At 45.3% G+C, this 15,420-nt stretch overlaps 1 long non-coding RNA gene across 1 annotated transcript in view; it reads right to left on the bottom strand.

Moving 5' to 3' along the window:
- Positions 1-15,420, bottom strand: part of LOC113600635 (uncharacterized) — a 67,739-nt gene that overhangs the window by 27,423 nt on the left and 24,896 nt on the right. Inside the window, exon 3 of the long non-coding RNA XR_008292822.1 lies at positions 2,344-2,505. This is a non-coding gene — a long non-coding RNA (uncharacterized LOC113600635). The remainder of the gene's footprint in view (positions 1-2,343; positions 2,506-15,420) is intronic.

The raw sequence follows: 15,420 nt of genomic DNA, 5'->3' as shown, positions 1-15,420 counted from the left end.
GGCTTCCGGTCTCCTCCCAGACTGGTGCTCAGGTGCCCACGTCCCAACTTAGGGCTGTCAGTTAACACAGATCAGTCTTATCAGGCTGTGGGCCTGAGGCCTTGGACACACCTGCCACACTCCCATGTCATCTCTTTGGGACGAAGGGGGGTGAGCTGCCCACGTGATGTGCGACTTTGTAGCATCCTGGTAAAGAGATACAGGGACTCGACCAGTTCACCTAGATGACCTGAGGTCAGCTTCTATATCTGTTTCCTCATCTGCATATCGGTGAAAAATTACATTCTCGGGGCCTTTGTGGGTATTAAATGAGACATTGTATATTAAACTCTTCGCCCTGTGCTCGGCACGTATTGTGTTCAAAACATAATTGTATACGCGGCTCCACGCTGGGAACAAGAAGGGAAAAGATGTCCTTTCAAGACCCCTGTCTTGAACCTCAAACAGCTCTGCCTCTCCATTCCCTGGGCTCCGTATTCCTCTGAACCTTTGGGAAGCGGAAGGTAGCAACGAAGGAGACCACACCACCTCTTCTAACACTCTCAATGCCATCATCACAGATCCAAGCTCTGTCTCGCAGCTCTCCTCTACCTCAGCTGCCTGTTTTTGGCTACTACCTTTGTTCCTGCTTATATCATGCATTTTCCCCGAGAGAAAACCCAGAGGCATTCCTTGTTCTTCCTCTCGCTTGGCCTCCTGCACGGCTACAGTGCGAACAACAGTTGGAGTTGCAGGATTGAAGAAAAATAATGAAAATGATGAATTCATACCCATTTGCACATTAAAAAAACCTCTGCTTTCATCAAAGCAGAAGGTGAAAGAACATTCCTCATCTGCTTCAGGTTATTTAAAGTTACATTCTTATAACAATAGAGTTAATAAAAGATTGTGTACAATTCACTCTATTTTAAGCCAGATGTTCACAAAGCATGCTCTATAGAATACCTGTTCAGAAGAATGTTAGCAACACAACATTAAAGAAAATCCCTTGCTAGCAGAACATGGGAAAAGGTGGGCTAAGCAAAATTTAAATTGTAGGACTCTCTCAAGGCCACAAGATCAAAGTGCACACTGAATCTCCAATGGGGGTTATGGTGTGTGATATTTTCCAAATTGGACTTCAAGCTCTGTTTTTGAGGAACGTCTCAGAGGACTTGCGTTCTTCTCGACCCACTTTGGAAAACAGATACAAATCCAAGGAAGATCACATTTAATGACTGTTCTAGAAACAGAAGTGAGGCTGAGAATGATATACTTGAAGATAACCAGAGAACCTGTCCTTCTGTTGCCAGACAACAGGAATTTAAGAGGAAAGGGAGGGTAGTGGTTAGTCCTCTACCAAACTGGGGCAGTAGATTTTGGGGACAAAGCAGCACCTATGTAAAGAGCTCTTTTGCCCTGGACAGTTGTCACCGAAGGGGAAAATAAAACATGCCCTGAAAAGAACATATGCTACATAAACATGGTATGGTAGAGGGCAGAGGAGAATGGTGTGGGATATGTTGGGGGGAGTACATTCCTCTCTTCAGCTTTTTGGAAATATGGTAGAATTATGCAAAGGAACTAAGCCAGTGCCAGCGATTATTAAATAAAAGGTCCAACCATGTATTTCTGCAACAGTATACAAAAATCACTTCTTCGACCACATGGGAAAAAAAGAAAACTAGGAGTGCTTCGGTTTTGCCTCACTTAGACTTATAACCACTACACCTGAGTGACTCATACTTCTCTCCCTCCCTCTCTACGTATCAGTCATGCTACTCCTGCTCCTGAGGCCTCTGTCCTTGGCCACCGACTTCCCCCCCACCTCTGTCTCATCCCAACGTCAGACAGGATATATCCCTTGGTTTAGGGCTATTTCACTTGCCTGTGGCAACAAACGAACAAATGTATTGGTGCATCGCACTGAAGAGCTAAAGAGGAGTCTGGGCTCAGGCCCAGCGTGAGCAGCGTGAGGGGGCCTCAGTCAAAGTCATGAGGACCCAGGTCTCTCTGCTGCATCTTTTGGCTCCACTCTTCTGTGTGCTGGCTGGCTCCATACTCGAGCTCCACAGCTTGGCCAGATGGCTGTGGCCCCACATGCCCGGCAGATACAGCGCTCTCTTCCCCAGAAGTCCCTGCAGTGGTCACCACTGAATCTCATTGGCTCTGGCTGGGTCCGGTCGCTGAGCCAACATAAGCATTCCTATCTGCTCCTTGACTGACCTTGCCCTCCCTCGAAAATTTGATGAATTTTTCACTCAGTGATTAATGTCCTATTGCCTCTGTGTCTTGGTGAATTTCCCTATATTTTAAACAGGTTACAAATTATTCTAACAAAATAGTAAGAGTTATAAATGATACCTGAATAGGGTGGATACAGGTGGTTCGGGGTCGTGAAGGCCTGGCGCTGGAGGCACTGCCTGGATGGAAGGCACCTGAGAGTTGATTCTCCACGACGGTCCAGATGGCATTAGGGACCCTCTTCTCCCTCCGCGTCCTGAAGGAGAACAAGGGCACTGGGCTCTGTAGATCAGAGTAAACACAGGGTCTCGGGTCAAACGAGCAATGTGGGAGAAGCAGACTGTTTCTTGTTTTAGTACCTTTCTCTCCTTTTACCTGATCTTTAGAATATTCTAAAGTGTTCGGCTTTACTTTTCAACCATTCCCTGGTGGTTCATTATAGGATTAACCAGGCCAACATGCATAATCCACTGGTGTGAATTTTGTGGCTAGGGTTATGTTCTAGACTCACTTATGTTCGGTTCTGTGGCAGAAATACCAGACTCTTGCTGGCACAGTACCAATACCGGTAATATCAGGATCCAAGCTTCATCTGGCTGCTGTCTCCCCCTACCCCACACTTCTCAACTCACCAGCGTCCTTCTCCTTCACCCCACCTCTGTCTACCTCCCTCCCAGCCTACTCTGTCTGCTGTGCATCCCTCCAGGAGTATAAAATAGGGTCTCACGTAGAGGTTCCCCGGCTATCAGTGACAGAGGACATTACACTATCCCTGCAGCCTTTGTAGTTAAGGCCTCGGAGAGGTGGGCAGCCCAAGACCCTCCCCATCCCTCCATCCCATTCCTCCTGCTGGTAGCACAGCATGTAGATAGACATGCTGGGCTCCCCCACACCCACTCTGTCCTGTTGCCTTAGCAACGAGACTGAGAAAGTTGGGTTTCTTGGTATCCAAGGTTACACTGTGCTCAGACGACTGCTACATGTACAAATGGATCTCTAGTTCGGTGAGAGGTTTTAACTGTATACAGGTGGATACGAGTGACACAGCGAATCTGGGTCTGATCACAAGATTCCCTTTCGTTTGTGTAACTAGAACTCAGGGTTATCACTAGGATCATTTGCAATCAGCAGAAAGAGCTGCTTTCTTTCTTCCCAGGAGTAAGGAAAGTGGGTTCTTAAAGGCAGGGGTGAGAACTGGGGCGAGAGTTGATAGAAAGGGAGGGTCAATGTTATTATTTACTTTTTATTCAGTCACGTGAATTTACAAAAGAAGAGGACCGTGCATCTTTGCCCTTTACGGTTCATAGCCCAGGGTGTTTTTTGGGGTGGTCCCACAGACCATCTCCCCCAAGACAGCCAAAGGTCAAGCTGGTAGTCAAGGGACACACATAGCTCACCCCAGATACTCATCTGAGCAGAGGCAGCAGGCCCTCAAACCCAGAGTCTTTTGTTGCCTCAGCCCTGCTCTGCCTTCCCTGCTCTCTCCTGCCATGGGGGGGAAGCTTCTCTGGGCCCAGCTCTACCCGGGTTGTGGCCTCTCAGCCAAGCTCAGCCACACAAGCGTCCCAGCTGAGTTCCTGCAAGGAGGAACGGCTCCATGGGCCGTTGGATCCAGAGTGCCTGTCTTCTAGCTTGGCTCATGACAGACAGCCCTTGATGGTTTCCAGAGCAGTTCCACAGACATCTCATGCGATGTTGCAAAAATCCAAGGAGGAGGAAGGTACAGTTTATCCGGCCCATGTTGCAAGTGAGCAAACAGGGACTTAGAGCAGCCCACTTAGTAGCGTGGACCTGGTGCTTGTGGCCTGGGGTCCTCCTCTCCCTATCTCTTAGCCCCATGACCTGGGAACGTGGTCCTGCAGAAGGCAAATTTGCCATCCAGTTTTGAAGGAGATTTTGCAGACCCATTTTAGTTGGCATTCTCTCAGAGAAACTGGAAGAAATTAAAGACAACCCCACCAGCTGTAGTATTAAAGTTCTCAATAAGGAAGTTCATGGTCAGGGTGCCTGGATGGCTCAGACAGTAGAGTATGCAGACTCTTGATCTCGGGGTTGTAAGTTCGAGCCCCACGTTGGGTGTAGGGCTTACTTAAAGAAATAAAATCTTATAAAAAAAAAAAAAAGAGTTCATGGCCACAGTGACAGTATTTTCTGAACTAAAACACAGGATATGTGGTCTTACCAATGGTTCTTGCTAATTTCAGAACTTGGTCTTATGAAAAAGAAAGCTCATCAGATTTAAATCTCATTCAGTTATACATGTAACCAATTGCCATCAGTGGAAAAAATAAAATGACTTGGATCAGGATTATCCCAGAAAGTTGGGGCCAGTGGGGCTGCATTGATGATGCTATGAGGTATGAAGCCACACTTACTTATTTTTTTAAATTCACATTCTTTTTTTCTTTCAAGAAGATTAAGGTGATTTAAACAACTTCGATTAATCCTTTTGTGAATACTGAAATCAAGTTTAATAGAAATTGATTACTATAGGTTTCTTCTAAGAAACCTGGCAGGATTAATATTTAAGAGGAAGTGCAGAACTCTGATCATTAACGATACTCTTTTCAAAAACTCAGATTAGGAAATTAGTAAAGTCAACAGTTCAAACACGGAAAAAAAGTGATCTTCGATTAATGTCATGATCCATTTTTCTTTCAAAACTTTCAAAGGAGGGGCGTCTGCGTGGCTCAATTGGTTAAGCGTCTGACTTCTGCTCAGGTCACGATCTCATGGTTCGTGAGTTTGAACCTCACATCAGACTCTCTGCTGTCAGCATGGAGCCTGCTTCGGATCCTCTGTTCCCCTTCTCTCTCTCTCTGCCCCTCCCCTGCTCGTGCTCTCTGTCTCTCTCAAAAATAAAAAATAAACATTAAAAAAAACAAAAAGCCTTTAAAGGAAACTTGATCTTTGTTTTCAGGGTTGTTGTTGTTTTTTTCTTCTGGTTTCCTTTCAAGGAAGTTTCAGAAAGATTTAAGAAACATGTAGGTCAGGCAAATGTCTAGAATTTTGAAGAATGAGATTATAAATTCTTTGCCACCAGATCTTTCCTCACAAGAAAAGCTGGTGACAACAACGTGCCAGGGACTTTATTTTATGACAAATAGAAACAGTGAAGTTTTAGCATTAATTTGAAAAAGCTATGCTCCAGAAACATGGAAACACAGCAGCCAAATCATTTCTTAAAGGTTTTAAAATTAATAAAAACCTAATTGCAATATAATTTTATTACATTTTTATATTGCTTGTAAAATTACAATTACACAAATATGAAAACAGGCTTCTGTTACTTGACTGTCTCATTTTATGCTGTTCTTGGGACAATTTATCCTTAAATACAATACTAAGCAGCTTTAAGTTGCCTATTTTACAACATCAACAAAATTAAGCTCCCTGTGTCTTAACCTGGAGTATTTTACGAGAAAACATTCTTCAGATTTAATAAGTGTTTTATGGATTTAAAGGGAATCGAAATAGAGTCGCATGATAGTTTTTTTTTTTTTAAATAAGATTTGCATTCTCTGTAGGTGACTATAAAAAAAAAAACCCAAAATTTAAACTCCGAACCATACATACGGAGGCTCCTTAAATACACGTTTGTTCTTGCTTGATCTTAAAGATTGTAAATTACCCACCACCACATCTAGTTCATTTGCAGCCTCGTGCCCAGGGGCTTAAGTTTCTTCCCACTTTGGAGATGCCCTGTGTAAAACCTATTTACACAAATATTCAAAAACTCGCAAAGTGCGTACAAGGATAGCTGCCTCTTCCCTGCATCTGACGGGTGTTAAGGATTTTCCACCCTGAGCAGTTGAGACACAGTCTCTTCGGGAGTCCAGGTCTGAGGTAATGAATCCACTTACTGGAGAAACGATTCACCAGAGAGAAACCCGGTACAAAATGTATCCAAGTTGAATCAGATTCCCAAAACAGCCACCAGATTTGCCCAGATTTGACTCTATGACCGACACAACCAACAGCAGTTGAAATGGGTCACAAACACAGCTTGTGTGACAAAAGCGACCAGATTTTGGGCACTGCACCAAGACCTTTCTTCTCCTCCGCACTTTGTCTTTGGCCAGGCTACGCACCAGCACAATTGGACCTTTGTTCCACGGCCCACCCAATAGTCAGTGGGGCTTCCTATTCTTGTGTTTTTCCTCCATCTGCACAAAAACCAGCCCTCCTCCTACCCTCTAAATCAAGATTCATGCCGTGGGCAGCAGCTTTTGCTAATAGAACTTGAACTTGAAGGATGAAAGAGGACACAGAATTGAGTTGCCTTTTGAGGGGTTAATTGAACTTAATCCCGGATGGAATGAATGGCTTGAATGTCACTGCCCTCCTCTTCCCGTCCCCACACTCCTGCTCCCAGTGCTGTGATGCTGGGTTCCTGACACGCTGTCCTAATGCCAGCTTCTTCACAGAGACTTTGCACAGCACATTTGTTCTCTCTGATCTGCACTTCCGAGTTCAGCCAGTTATTTGTCCATGAGCTCGACACATTTCCTGATCTTTTACCGTGGGCCAGGCATTGTGCTGGGATGCAAAGATCCATTCATTCAACCCATTAATTATCAATATTTGTTAGGCTACTATTGTGTGTTCTAGGTGCCAGTTACACAGCAGAAAACACAGCTGGCTTCATGGGGCTTATAATTTATGGGGAGTGTGGCAAAGACAAATTTACAAATTACATATATAAATCATATACCATGTTAGGTGAGTGCCTGAAGAAAAATATGCCTGGGAGAGAGATAAAGTGTTGGATAAACTTAAAACTGGGGGGGGAAGGGGGCGCGCCTGGGTGTCTGAGTTGGTTGAGCAACTGATTCTCGATTTCAGCTCAGGTCATGATCCCAGGGTTGGGGGATAGAGCCCCAGGTTGGGCTCTGTGCTGAGCATGCAGCCTGCTTGAGATTCTCCCTCTCTCTCTCTCTCTCTCTCTCTCTGCCCCTCTTCCCTGCTCACTCACTCTAAAATAAAATAAATTAAAATAAGGTGGTTAGGGAAGGGCTCACTGTAATGAGGAGCATCTACAGATGTGTGGGGCAGAGCCCTGTAGACAGAGGAATAGCCATGCCAAGGCCCTGAGGCACAAGAGTGTTTGGAAAGACCGGTGAGGCGCCAGTAATGTGGCTGGGACTGCGTTAATGAGGGGGAGAGCGGTGGGAGGTGAGATTGGGAAATAGGTAGAGGCAGATCATATGGGCCTTACAGGATGTGAGAAGCACTTTGACTTCTCAAAGTGAAACGGGGAGCCATCTGAAGGTTTTAGGGCAGAGGAGGGACATAACGTGCTGGGGTAACAACTGACTGGCTGGGGATCGCGGGAGGCAGAAGCAGGAAGATCCGTGGAGGCCCCCGCAGTAGGAGTGACAGGCCGATGTTGCGGAGCAGGCGGGGGGGGGGGGGGGGGGGGGGGGAGGGGTGTCCAGGTGGTAGGGAGCATCGGAAGTCCAGATATATTTTGAGGATGGAGCTAATAGGATTTGCTATGGATCAGATACGGGACGAGGAAACAAGGAAAGGAGGTATGACTCCGGTTTTAGGCCTGAAATCTGGGACAATAAGAACGAGATGCAAATACGTGCCTTCAAAGAGACGGCTAACGAGGGCCCTTGTGGCAGGAGCGCCTGCTGTCCCAGCATGAGGCCGCGGGGAAGTCGCCAGGATGCCTCGGAGCAGCCAGGGCTGGCTGGGGCCTGGGGCAGGGAAGGCACTGCACCAGGGTCGGGGTCGCCAGGCGGCCGAGGCGGGGAGGATGTTGCAGACTCAGAATCCACCAGGGGCCTGCTGCTCCGGGGGGCGGGTGGCTGGGCAAAGCAGGAGTGGCCACCAACGATGGCCCCGGTGCTGCTGGACTGACGCGACAGTCCCTAGCCGTCCTTCCGCGGTTGGAGAAGCCAGGCCCGCCTTTCACCCCTTCCGGTGCAGGGAGGACCACGTGACAGTCCTGGCCAATGACACGTAAGCTCGTGTGGGTGGGTCTTTGCGGCAGAAACGTGCTCCGCCCTCCCGAGGCAGGCGTTCCTTCGGGCGGCTCGGGCGGCTCGGGCAGCTCTGGCTGCTTCCGGGAATGCAGACGCAGAGTGCCAGCAATACGCGTGCACCTTCGAGCTGGCAAACCCACGTGCTAAGTCAGGAGGATGTAGAGGGAAGGTGGAAGAATGAGTCTTGATGAGGGTGAGCTGTTGCTCCCACTCTGATGGCCTGCTTCTAGACCTCTCCTAGGTGAGGTCATGAAAGGTCTGTGCTTGCGGAAGCCTCTGTTAGTTGGATGTTCTGTAAGTGCCCAAATCGTTCCTAAGTAATGGAGCCAGAAGCCTTGCAGACCTTGAGAGTTGCTCCAACCTGTGGGCGATGGGGAACCCGCTGAAGGGTTTTTGGGGGAGTAATGTGATCTGATTTCTACTTTAGAAAAATCTGGCAGCAACATGGGAGGTGAACTAGAGACTGGAGGCAGGGAGGCCCAAATGCAAGAGAAGGACCAGCGGTGTGGAGGGCCCTGTGTGCCAAAAGCTGGAAGACTCTTAACCTTGGGCACCTCTTCCATGCCTTCTCTAAGGTCCCTCTCTACTTGTGGGAGAAGCAGAAGGGGCAAGAAGAAGTTTCTCTAATCATTGCCTTTTCTTTCTGTAGAGATTTCAACGCTACATAACAAATTAGCACAAATATAGCAGCCTACAGCCACACGCATTCATTATCTCAGAATCTCCAGTGGGGTCCGAAGTCCAGGTGTAGATGCACTCTCTGTTCAGGGTCCCACCAGGCTGAAATCAAGACATCAGCTGCGTGTGATCTCAGCTGGAGCTCAGGGGCCACTTCCAAGTTCAGTTAGTTGGCAGAAATCAGTACTGGGTCTTTTAGGACTGAGGTTTCTGCTTTCTTGCCAGCCATCAGCCAAAGAAGCTCTCAGCTCCTGGAGGTCTCCCCGGGTCCTTGTCATGTGCCCCCATAAGCAGTTCTCAACATGGCAATTTGTTTCCCTCTTTGAGGCCAGTGGGACAAATCTTTCTTGCCAGTCCAGCTAAGATGGAAGTTGTATGTAACACAAAGGAATCACAGGCATGACTATCCCATCCCATTCCCAAGTCCTCTTCATATAAGAGAAGGGGATTAGACAGAGAATATATACCAGGGGGGTGGGAATCTTGGGGGCCATGTGGAATTCTGACCACTCTACCCATTATTCTCTTTTCCTCTCCTTTGCTCCTACTCTCTGCACTCATGTGGGACCTAATCTCTATGTAGTTCCTACCTCTAGAAAAATGTAAGTCATATTTTGGCATAGGAAGTTTCTTGTCAAAAGGGAATTTGAAGTGAATCAAAGGAACCTGACTAGAACTAAACCTCCCTCATTGGCCAATATGAAGTCCATTAGATTTGTTTGCCAAACTATAGTATTCATTGTATTCTAGGTATTGCTGTTGAATGATTTATATACACGATGTTATTTGATTCCCTCAACATCTGTTTGAGAGGAGCATTGGTGTCCCCATTTTACAGATGAGGAATCTGAGACTAGAAATGGAGGCACTCAGGCTCACACAAGTGGCAAGCTGGGGAGGCAAGTCTTTTCAAAGGCCTGCTCTTCACCATGCCATATTACCTCTGGCTGTCCCTTCACCAGTATGTGTGTGGTGGCCTGGGGGTGAGAAGCAACAAAGGCACCACTCAGAATGACATTCCTCCATTGCATTAAGTAGAAAACGCACCATCTTCCAAAGTTATACACATCCAGTGTCTCAGATGGGTTCCTTTGGCTTCTCTCTGTGATGAACAGCGTCTGACATTTTCAAATCGGCCTTGACACATCCTCATCAGAAACACAAATTTGAATGAAAGAAGAATTTTAAGCCTCAAAAATCAGAAAGAAGACTTCTCAGCCTGCTTCCTGTTCATGAAAGGATTTGGGCCTCTACCAGTAATTATCAAAATGTTGAGACCTCGATAACTTCCCCATCAAGTATGAGGTAAATAAAAGTGTCTAATCTACTGCCCAGGAACTTTATGATTGTGTTTCACGGACTGAGTATTGGGGGCTGCCAACTGGTTGAGATGGAATATTCCGTGCAGCAGTGCAATGCATCCGTCTCTATGGAGGCTCCAAACGGGGGTGGTATGAAGACATATTAAACTATAAGACCTAAGTGCTGGTTTATAACTTAAAAGGAATTGCATTTGTCTTCAAGAACAATAGAGAAGCTTTCAACCAATTGAGTCAAACCCAAGAGAGACTTGTAAGAAACGTCTCATAGAGGCGAAAATATCTCACAGGTGATTGACTATCACTGAAAATCTCATTGAGGTTCTAAAAAAGCCGAATGCATCCATTGTGGGATAAACTGTGGACTCGACTCATTGCAGTTGACAATACCTCCCTGCCTCTACTTCTGACACCGAGCCAGTCTGTCTAAGGAAAGGAGGGCCATCCTTTTAGTCATCTCAAGGCAGGAGCCACTGTGGCATCTGTGGAGGGCCTGCGGGCACAGCATTAACATCTCCTTCGGCCCTAAACATGGGTACATGACCAGAGACACTTTGAGACCCCAAGAAAGAATTAGGACATGGCCATGTTTCCCATGCCCCACAAATGAAATCTTAACCCTGGGCTGTTTTGTGATCAAACTGTCTTCCATGTAGACCTGGTGAACATATAACAAACGTCTCTTCCACTTCCCCCAAGGTAATGGAAGTAGAGTTTTGACTTCACCTCTACCTTGCTATACAGCTTCTTCTCTTTTTCCCTGGGCTTGTCGCTTTCCAATGCATTTCTAACGGAAAGAGCCAGGGAGACCACTGTGTGTTTTCCTTAAATGAGAACCAGCATGGAAGTATGGGATGAGGTGGCAGTGACTCGTGTTTGCCCTTCGCTAAACCAGGTGTTTAACTGACTTCTTATTTAGTTACACAGCAGGTTGGAAATCCTTGTTTACGACAATATATTATGCTCTTGTTGATACATTTGATTAAACCTAGTTTGATTTTCTATGATAAACATTACATTTTTTACAAAAAAGTGCATTTTATCCTTAGTAAAAAATGGCACAAAAGTAGACACATAGAGCAATGGAATAAGAATAAAATAGAATAGAAAACCCAGAAATAAAGCCACAATTTTACAGTCAATTAATCCTCGACAAAGGAGGAAAGAATATACAATGGGAAAAACAGTCTCTTCAACAAATGGTGTTGGGAAAACTGGACAGCAACATCCAAAATGATGCAACTGGACCACTTTCTTACACCAAGCACAAAAATAAACTCGAAATGGATTGAAGACCTAAATGTGAGACCCCAAACCATAAAAATCCTGGAAGGGGGCATTGGCAGTAATGTCGTTGACGTTGGCCATAGCAACATTTTTCTAGATAGGTCTGTGAAACAAGGGAAATAAAAGCAAAAATAAACTATAGGGACTACATCAAAATAAAAAGTTTTTGCACAGTGAAGGAAACGTCAACAACAAAATCAAAAAGCAACCTACTGAATTTGCAAATGACATATCCAATAAAGGGTTAGTATTCAAAATATATAAAAACTGATACAATTCAATACACCCCAAAATGAATAATCTGATTAAAAATGGGCAGAAGACATGAATAGACATTCCTCCAAAAAAAGATATACAGATGGCTAACAGACACATGAAAAGATGCTCAACATCACTCATCTTTAGGGAAATGCAAATCAAAACTACAATGAGATATCACCTCACACCTGTCAGAATGGCTAAAATAAAAAAAAAAAAATAGAAGAAAAATCGTGTTGGCGAAGATGTGGAGAAAAAGGAACCCTTGTGCACTACTGGTGGGAATGTAAACTGATGCAGCCACTCTAGAAAACAGTATGGAGCTTCCTCAAAAAGTTAAAAATAGAACTACTCTATGATCCAGTAATTACACTATTGGGCATTTACCCAAGAAATACAAAAACACTAATTCAAAGGGATACATGCACCCCTGTCTTTATTGCAGCATTATTTACAATTTCCGAATTATGAAAGCAGCCCAAGCGTCCATCATTTGATAAGCAGATAAAGAAGATGTGGTGTATATACATACAATGGAATATTATTCAGCCATAAAAAGTAATGAAATCTTGCCATTTGCAATGGCATGGATGGAGCTAGAGTATAATGCGAAGCAAAGTAAGTCAGAGAAAGACCAATACCTTATGATTTCACTCATACGTGGAATTTAAAAACAAAACATAAGAGCAAAGGGGGGAAAAAGAGACAAACCAAGAAACAGACCCTTAACTATAGACAACAAACTGATGGTTGCCAGAGGGGAGGTGGGTAGGGGGATGGGTGAAATAGGTGATGAGGATTAAACAGTACGCTTATCATCATGCGCACTGAGTAATATATGGAATTGTTAAATTACTATGTTGTACACCTGAAACTAATATAACACCATGTTAATACTGTAATTAAAATAAAAATCTTAATAAAAAAATAAAATTGGGGCACCTGGGTGGCTCTGTTGGTTAAGCTTCCAACTTGATCTCAGCTCAGGTCATTATCTTGCGGTTGGTGGGTTCGAGCCCCGCATCAGGCTCTGTGCTGACAGTGCAGATCCTGCTTGGAATTCTGTCTCTCCTCTCTGCCCCTCCCCTGCTTGTGCTCTCTCTCTCTTTCTCTCTCTCTCCAAATAAGCCAGTAAACTCAAAAAAAAATTTTTTAATTAAAAAATAAAATTAAAAACATTTATTTATATCTTTAAAACAAATCAGAAAGAAGAGACTGTGTGGGGGTTAAATCCAAGACAGAGCTTCCAGCTTTTAGGACTTACATAAATTTTGTCTAGAAATCAATGGAGCATGAATAGAAATGCTGACCTACCCCAAACAAAGCACACACCTTCCCTGGGCCAATTGCCCAGATCTTTGCATGGGCCAGTGATGCCTGGGCATCACTTCTTCAGAATTTAGCTCTTGATTTGTTGCTGCCAGGATTCGGACCAAGGCTTACAAAGGAGGCAGGAAGCTATCGGCACAAAATGGCCACATTGCTTTGTTTTAGAATCTTTGTCTACACACGTGGGTGAAGAAAGCACCACAGAAAGCCTGGGAACGTGTAAAGGAAGCCACTTAGTAAAGATCATGGGCACTGGCCCAAGTCCTGTGTTTAAACACCTGCTTTGCCCTTTAATAGTTGTTTGACTTAAGAAACTTTTCATTATTTATTTATTTAAAAAAAATGTTTTTAATGTTTATTTATTTTTGAGAGAGAGAGAGAGAGAGAGAGAGAGCACGAGCAGGGGAGGGGCAGAGAGAGAGACACAGAATCTGAGCTGTCAGCACAGAGCCCCATGCAGGGCTTGAACTCACAAACTGTCAGATCATGACCTGAGCTGAAGTCAGACGCCTAATTGACTGAGCCACTCAGGCAGGCGCTCCTACTTAAGAAACCTTTTAAAAAAGTGATACAACTTTATTTCATTCACTGTTACACTACCACAATTTAAATAGGAGTACCGATCTCTCTGTTTCGATTGAGGTGTTATTGACATATAATAGTACATTAGTTTCAGGTATACAAAGTAATGACCCAATGATACGTATATGCTGCAACATGATCACCACAATAAGCTAACATCCATCACCTCACAGAGTCACACATTTTTTTTTTCTTGTGACTAAAACCTTTAAGTTCTACTCTCTTCGTCACTTTCAAATATGTGACACAGTATTGTTAACTATACTCACTGTGCTGTACATCCCATCCCCATTTAGGGAAGATTATTATTTTTTTTTTTACCCTGAGCCTCAGTTTCTTGATCTGTAAGCTGGACACGCGAAGACACCCACCCGTGAGAGAATTTAAATGAGATATGAAACCACCTCGCCCGGGGCAGAGACCCTGCCCCCAGGAAGTGTCTGATAAGGGATGATGGTTGGTGTTTTGCCTTTGCAGCTGTTCTGGTCTGCTCGGCACTGTCTGCCAAGCTCTAGCAGAGGTACTTCCATGCCCCGGTGGCGGCAGCTTAGTCAAATCGCAGGCAGGAAACGGTGCATCTTCTTTTAGGCTAAGCTCCTAACCAAGCTAGGTTAGGGAAGCCCTTAGCACGAGAGGATGTTCAGAGTTCCACTGACAGAGGCACAGGAGAGTGTGGGGAAGGGATCTGGGAAGAGAGGCCAGCGCCTGTGAAGGCCCAGCGATGAGACACGGTGCCTTCCTAGTGCTCCGCGGTCTGTTGTTACTGAAACCTTAGTCCTTTACGTGTTTCCCGCCCTGGTGTCTAGAGGAATGCATAACACAGAGGAGTGTCGCCATCTACGTCACTGAGAGATTTAAGCGTTTTGAAAAGTTTGTGTCCGTGTATCTGAGTCATACACACACACACACACACACACACACGCGGAGGCAACATTCTCCAAAAGTTCAACGATAATTCTTGTCTCAGGAATCAGGACCTGTTTCACGAACTGTGACCCTAGGAGGAAGCCCACTGCTTCTCAGATGCAGGGACCCTGGGAACAATCCTCCCGCTGCTATTTTAAAGCAGCAAACCTGTTAGCTCAAAGTCTAGGCACTGTGGTCAGCAGTTTGCCTGCATGACGTCAGTTATGCCCTTGTCTTTATCCATTTCCCCTCAACCCAGGCTGTAGGCCACTTCCTGTAGACCTGGAATGTTTGATGGGCAGATGGACCTTATAATACTCTGCCTAACTCGGAGACGGGAGATACTGCTGGCTTGTTGCTCTTGTTGGGGAAGCCTGAATGGAGGCTCTTTGTACCCATGGCCTTGTGACCCAGAAGGGACAAAGACCAAAGGGCCGGCCACCCTGGTGAGGGGGGACAGAGCACTTTCAGCTTTGGGGCATGGCAGCTCTTCCTTTCCGGCTCTTTGATTCCGTACCCATATCGTGTTCAGCCTTGTTTGCATCCTGTCTCTTTCAAACTATGCCACAGAATGACACCATCTGCAAACAAAAGTATCTTCCCCTAGATCTAAGAAAGAAAGAACGCAAGCAAGAAAGCAAGCAAGCAAGAAAAGAGAAAAGAAAAGAAACGAAAAGAAAAAAGAAAAGAAAGAGAAAGTCAACCAAATGAAAACCAGGGCAATGTCAGTGTCCTTGGGCCTCCAGATACTGTAACTTATGGGCAAAAATAGCTGCAAAAGGAATCACAGATCCCTCCGGCCCCGACGGCCTGGATCAGGCCAGATGGAGACCACGGGCTCCCCC

Source organism: Acinonyx jubatus, chromosome F2 (assembly GCF_027475565.1).
Source record: "Acinonyx jubatus isolate Ajub_Pintada_27869175 chromosome F2, VMU_Ajub_asm_v1.0, whole genome shotgun sequence".
In the NCBI taxonomy this organism is placed as follows: Eukaryota; Metazoa; Chordata; class Mammalia; order Carnivora; family Felidae; genus Acinonyx; species Acinonyx jubatus.
The sequence above is the reverse complement of the archived record's forward strand: the minus strand, read 5'-3'. Positions and strand labels throughout refer to the sequence as shown.